This window comes from Cucurbita pepo, chromosome LG20 (genome assembly GCF_002806865.2).
Source record: "Cucurbita pepo subsp. pepo cultivar mu-cu-16 chromosome LG20, ASM280686v2, whole genome shotgun sequence".
Lineage (NCBI taxonomy): Eukaryota > Viridiplantae > Streptophyta > Magnoliopsida > Cucurbitales > Cucurbitaceae > Cucurbita > Cucurbita pepo.
The window spans coordinates 6674050-6680144 of record NC_036657.1 but is presented as its reverse complement, the minus strand read 5'-3'; the positions used below and the strand labels follow the sequence as shown (position 1 = coordinate 6680144).

The window sequence follows — 6095 nt, the reverse complement described above, 5'->3', positions numbered from 1 at the left end:
GCGACCCTTGTGACTGCCAACTACTAAGTACTCATATGGCCCCGAAAAAGTAGGAGATCCATTGGGAGACCCATATTTATTTTAACATATGATACTAGCACATTTAAATTCTATTATTGAGCATAACTCATCCAATTTTCATATGTTTTCCACTTAACTCATTTCAACTTTGATGAACAAAGTTAAAAGTTTTTCTCAAAGAATCTATAAAAATTAAATTCATACCATTTAATTATGAAAAACTTCGTTAAACTTGGGTTTCCAAAAGTTATTTCCCTTCTCTATTTTCTTAATAGAATGCCCCTTTAAAAGGAGTTTTAAAATGGGTCTCCAAAGGAGAGGTTGTTGAAGTCTACCACCAGCAGATATTGTTCTTTGTACTTTCCTTTTTTTGGCTTCCCATCAACGTTTTTAAAACATGTTTGCTAGGGAGAGGTTTCCACGCCCTTGTAAAGGGTGTTTCGTTCTCCTCCCCAACCGACGTGGGATCTTACAATCCACTCCCCTTCTCCAATGAATGTGGGACCCCCCTATCAATCCCCCATTGGGGCCCAACATCCTTGCAGGCACACCGCCTCGCGTCCACCCCCCTTCGGGGCTCAACCTCCTCGATGGCACATCGCGTGCACTCGTGCCCCGACTCAATTCTACAACTCGCGTGAACTCCTATCCCAAAAATCGACCCACAAACGGAACTCGATCACAGTTTTGACCTGTACGCGCCACTGTCTTTAGCTCGGCTTAGCTTCAACATGACTCAGTGCTCCACGACTTCTAATGTGCTTATTCGGGTTGGATTAGGGTTTTTGGACTCCTTCCCTACGCTTTTGGCCCTTGGCCCTTCTAGAGCTATTTTTGACCTTGTTGAGGCATTTTAGGTTAATATGAGTTATAAATGGTCAATTTAAATTATATTTTAAGCTAAAAATGAAATTACGAGCTACTATCCCATAGGTTATGTATGTTATATGTCTTAATATGTTGTCGTGAGTTAACAGTCATGTGATGCATGTAATAGCAGCTCTATTTCAAAAGAAAAATATGGTCATTTCTGCTCATTTTTTCGATATTTCATGTTCTGTCAACAAAAAAGTCTTATAATAAAGTTTTATGTTAATAATGAAATGAATAATCATACTAAAATGAAATTTTAAAAAATTTAGGGATACAAATATTTGAATCTTCCCTCTCAGAAAATATCTTTCTCAACGGACCCTATGGGTGTCCTCAAATTGAGTGCCCATGGGAGGTTTGAAAGACAAATGGTTTGAATTTAATCCTCAATGCTCTTCTTGTTATCTAAGTGATAGAACTCCATTTGAGTTTGTGGAATCCATATCTCTTCGTTAAAGTTCTTATACACATCCCTTTTGTAAAATTCTCGAGTCCTGTAAGCCAACACAAACATAACCAGGGCTCCAAACAATGTCGCTGCAGCCAATATTGTGAAAGACCCACCAAAGCAATGAGCTCCAGTGCAAGTTAACCCCTTCCCCGCAATCTGTTTATGTTCACGTAAAGCTTCCATATCGTACAGCTTCCCGACAACATCCACGTTCAGTATGTAAGACCCAAGTGGGGCTGCCAATTGCCCACAATTGAACAGCGTCGAGTAACGTTTAAGACCAAACATCTCAGATATTACGGCAAATAGCATTGGATTTTGAGCTCCAAATCCAAACCCAATAATTATGGCAGCTAAGTAGACGGAGCCTGGGAAAGGGTAGGCGATGAAAAGCTGGCCAATGCAAGTGATGAGAAAGGCAAAAGCAAAGGTTAGAGGACGAGGCAACTTGTATTTGGTCATGAGGGTTTCTGAGATGAAGCCAGAGAAAACTCGGCCGAAGAAATTGAATATGGAAACCCACGAAACAAGGATGCCTATGGCTCGTTGTGGGTAGCCAAGTGATTCCCCAACTTGACCTAGATTATCTATAGCGGCTAGAGAGGACCCACATCCAGAAAATGTAGCTAAGCAAATAAGAGCCATATCTTTGCTGAACACGGCTTGCAAGATGGTGAAATCCTCCCCTCTTTCAGGCTTGTTCCATATGTTTTGGCAACACGAGGGCGAAACCTCGGGGACTTCCGAACTGGCAGAGGTAGCGAGGGTAGGAGGGTTTTGGTGAAGCATGGAGACTGGGATAGAAGGACCAGCGGTTTGCTTGTTGAGTTTGTAGAGCAACAACTCTTCTCTACATGCGATTAAAATGGGTACGCATAGTAAGCAAACCACAAAGGATGCGCCACCTACGTACCCAGCTTGAGAGAAAACCACTTGTTTTTGTACAATGGTTAAAAACAAGATGAAAATGTCCAGAAGAATTGAGACGTAAAGTAACTGGTAAAACACTTTGAGTTCATCGGGATGCTTACGGATACGGATGGGTCAATTGAGGGGAAAAGGATGAGGATTAGGAGAGAGGGGAGCCATGCGAAAAGAAGAACCAGATTGGATGGATCATCGTGGCCGTAAATGGCTAAATAAAGTTGGCTTATGATGGCACCTCCAATACCCACATACCCTTTAAGAAGACCCAAAATGATCTCTCGTCGGTCGGGGAAGTTTCTCACGCTCGTCACCATAATGGCAGTGTTGGCCCAATTTGAAGAATTAGTACCGAAGCAAACCAGAATGAACGTTTGCTAGAATTTTGGCTTGGCGATCCGGACAGTTATGGAGAGCCAAATCAAGAAGAAACAGGTGATGTTTTGAAATGCCCCAATTATGAAAAGAACCCACATCGGAGTCACCTCTGCCAGAAGCCCCGCGATAATTCCGATATTCGACCCGAGATCTTTGGCGAATCCCAATGTGTTAATTTGGGTTTGGCTGTAATCAAATTGGGTTTTTATGACTTTGGAATATGTTGGAAACACGTAAGTGGTGCCGTTGCCGATCATCATTATCAGTCCCGCGAATACACTAAACCATCGTCCTGCTACCACTTGTTTGATGAAAGCCCAAGCTTCTGATCCTCCCTTGTTGCCCATATCTTTTCTTGGTGCCAAGCAATTTAGTGCCTCACTCTTTTAAAACCAATTCAGTTCGATAGTTTGGTGCGCTCTGGTAAATTTTAATGGACAACAAGCCAAACTCAAACTTCCTCATCTCAACATAACCATTGTCTTTTTGTTACCCTAAAATAACCCAAAGCATAACTACATTCTCTCACCAAAATAAGACATTCATTTGTTGGTTGTGAGTTTAGTCCCTTCTACTTTAATTAACATTTCATCTATCAATTTTCATTAATCACATTTGATTTCTAATTAATTTCTCATTATGTGTGGGAAAGAAAGTTCTCGAATATTAAATTATCAATCTGACTGACCCCCTTTGTGACCGGACAGCTCTCGAACCCTCCTTCACCTCGACCGGTTGCAAGCAAACACCTGAAAAAGATTAGAAGATAAGGATGAGTATAAAAATTATACTGCCTACTTGTAGGCTCTATTCACATCCTAAGCTTAAAGTTTGCCACAGAGTTCACAAATTCTCATCCTCTTTTCGGCATGAATTAAACACACACATATATATATAGCGGAAGTTTAAAGCATAAGTGCAACACTCTGACCATTCTCATAATGCTTCACATATTACAACCAAAATCAATATAATCACATTACTTCAATTCATTCATGGAAAGTTACCACCTAAGGTAACTTCACTAGCATGAATAGCGTTCCCTACAAGTATTGCTTCCTAAAAATCCGTACCGTGACTTACATAATTGACGGATACCCTTCATTTAGCATTTCGACACAAATAACATGTCCAAAAATACCGATTTTCTCGAATTAGGTCCCAATACATATAAAAATATGGTAAGAATTAGAATCGGAATAAAAATCGAACAAAAAGAAGTCGAACGGGCTAAAAAGGAACTTACACGAACCTACCACATGCCCCATGCACCTAGGAGGATTCCAGTCTCAGATCTCACGTGCGAGTGCCATGCGCGGGCAGAAATCTGCAGTCGCGAGTCACGGACTGGGTTTCGGATGGCAGTTCAGGTTGGATGGCGGGTCGGCTGCTTCGCTGTGTCGTGGATCGGTACTCGAGTTTGTGGGTTGGGTCAGGCTATCACGGAAAGGACGAAGTTGCATTGCTCCATGTGGCGTACGAATAGTGACTCCACTCAAAACTTGACTTTTGTCCCTCTGTGGTCCATACACGTTTCTTCTATCACCGGCGGACACGAACTTGTCGAAAAAACTCTCTCCCTCTCTTGGCGAAACGTGAAATTCAATTTTCAGTTAGAGTTATGTCACAATTATCATGTTAGGACATTTCTAGTGAATCGAGCATCCATGGACCATGAATTATGCTTAAAGAATTGAACTTTAGTGCTCCTAGATTATGATTAACCCCATGAATTAGTCCAGAAAATCCTTAAAACAAGAATGTAAGTTATAAACTGTTAAGATGTCCTTAAGTACCTAGTTTACAATTATAGCATTTAGGAGAACGTGGATAGCTTATCATGCGTATTAGTAGTGGTGAATGATATCACTAGAGCCGAGATCACTTCATATTCCCTCTAGGAAATTATTAATGCTCTTAGGGACATAAATAGACCTAAAAATACCTTGTCTAGTGGTAGCTTCATGATTAGTACTATTGAGTTTGACTCACTTTGGTCATATAGTAGTGCATTGAGGTTGTTTCGTGTTAATGCTCTTATCATATGTGAAAATGGTTAAGAGTCTCTAAATAGGCTCAGTAATTTATCTACACACGAGGTCTTTCCACCATTTTAGTAGGACGTTAAGGTTTGTGGAGGGTTACCAGCACCTTTGCATGAATGATGTTCAAGATTCATGATACCATATCGTCTTTCATGTTATTATGTTTAATGAGGTTGCTCCTATTGAAACCGATAATTTACTTCCTAGACAATGTAAGCTAGTTAAGACAGATGTTCACTCGAAAGCTCAATTAGGCCATTCAGGAGATCCTGCGGCACCAGGTTACGTGAATTTCCTCGAAACGACATTTTGGTTTATGGCATGCAGGAAAACTACCTTAGGTACTTTAGGAACTCCCAAAAGCTTAGATAGTTGTACTAGGTCTGAACTTCCTGAACTCGTGACCAAAACCAATGGTAACTACTTAAGTCATGGATGCAATTAAGAACCTATAAGTAGATTACTTATTGAATTTATTTATACTTACAAGATATTACCTTTTTCTTTTTTAAGGTGATAGTTGATTTATTGGTCCACCTCGAAAACTTTTGGGAGCTATGTGGCCACCGAGGTGGATTTTTGGTACTTAGTTTGTATTTTGTTTTCCATGCTAGTTTTTTTAATTAAATCTAAAATGGTACATAAATGGTAAATGTATTGGTTTATATTTTTTTTTAAAAATATTTTATTGTTTTAAAGTTTGCAAAAAGTTTCATCTTACTTTTCGATATCTATTTGTCAACCCTCTTGCAATTTTTAATTCAAAGTTCAAGAAAAGAGTTAGGTTAGAACATATGCCTAAGATTTTTATGTTTTGAATGTATACTTTGTTTTTTATTTTTGATATGTTTGTTAATGATTTCTACCTGTCTTTTTGATAAACTTTTGTTGAATTATATCAAAATTTATTTGATCAACTATTGTTTTTTAAATTATAGAAATTATCGAGTCAATTTTCATTCCAAATCTAGAGTGGCTGTATCTTGTATATCTCAAAAAGAGAGTCATGGTAAATATTGTTGACATATCAAATGTAAAGTATGTCAATGGTAAGAAATAAAAGACGGTTGATATTAGATATTTCAACCACTTATGTTTCAAAAACATTAAATTTCAAACTCCCTTCTCCCATATCTACAATTTGTTTCACCATGCAATTGTCTTTGATAATATATTTATAAATGGTCACGTATTCAAGCAAACTTTACAAAAGAATGAAGCATCTACAACACAAAATCAAAAGGTTAAAAGCAAAGTAGAATGTCCTAAAGTTTGATGTTTTTGTTGGGCAGTTTCTCTTATTTATTTCGATCATCAGTTTTCTTTTTGTGTTCATTGTTCTTAGCATCAAAAGAATATAATTCTACGTTCGACTGCGTAACCTCTATGTCATCTCTGTATTT

General features: G+C 38.7%; 1 pseudogene; it reads right to left on the bottom strand.

Annotated features, from left to right (window-relative positions):
• Positions 1-1273: 1273 nt before the first annotated feature.
• On the bottom strand, positions 1274-2994 carry LOC111782790 (annotated as a pseudogene).
• Between the last annotated feature and the right edge of the window lie 3101 nt (positions 2995-6095).